Source organism: Geospiza fortis, unplaced genomic scaffold (assembly GCF_000277835.1).
Source record: "Geospiza fortis unplaced genomic scaffold, GeoFor_1.0 scaffold180, whole genome shotgun sequence".
Classification (NCBI taxonomy): Eukaryota; Metazoa; Chordata; class Aves; order Passeriformes; family Thraupidae; genus Geospiza; species Geospiza fortis.
The window spans coordinates 693,615-693,960 of NW_005054452.1; the positions used below are offsets into that span (position 1 = coordinate 693,615).

A 346-nucleotide genomic window follows, 5' to 3' on the forward strand; every position below is an offset into this window, starting at 1 on the left:
AAAAAAGAAAAAAAAGGAAAACCGGAGGGGGGGTGGGGGAGAAGGCAAGATTATTATATCTGGAGGGTGCGAAATGTGGGCACGGGGAGAGGGAGCCTGGGGGATGGGGAGGAGTAGAGAAAGGTGGCTAAGGAGAGAAGAAAGGAAAGGAGGACCAGGAAGCGCAGGGAAGGATGAGGGGAAGGCGAGATAAGGGGGAAGGAGGATAAGGAAAGAAGGATGAAAGGAAGGAGGTCGGGAGGAAGGATGAAAGGGAGGAAGGGATGAGGGGAAGAAAGGAGGATGCTTTGCCCTGGCCTCACCTCAGCTCGGTGGGTGGGGGTGGGAGAATCTCTCGCCGCCGCCG

At 56.4% G+C, this 346-nt stretch overlaps 1 protein-coding gene across 2 annotated transcripts in view; it reads right to left on the reverse strand.

Annotated features, from left to right (window-relative positions):
* The window catches only part of CTNNA2 (catenin alpha 2), a 477,001-nt gene extending 476,666 nt beyond the window's left edge, over positions 1-335 (reverse strand). For both annotated transcript variants that reach the window (XM_005427746.2, XM_014309794.2), the window contains exon 1: positions 303-335. The gene's annotated coding sequence lies outside the window, so the exon portion shown is untranslated. The remainder of the gene's footprint in view (positions 1-302) is intronic.
* Between the last annotated feature and the right edge of the window lie 11 nt (positions 336-346).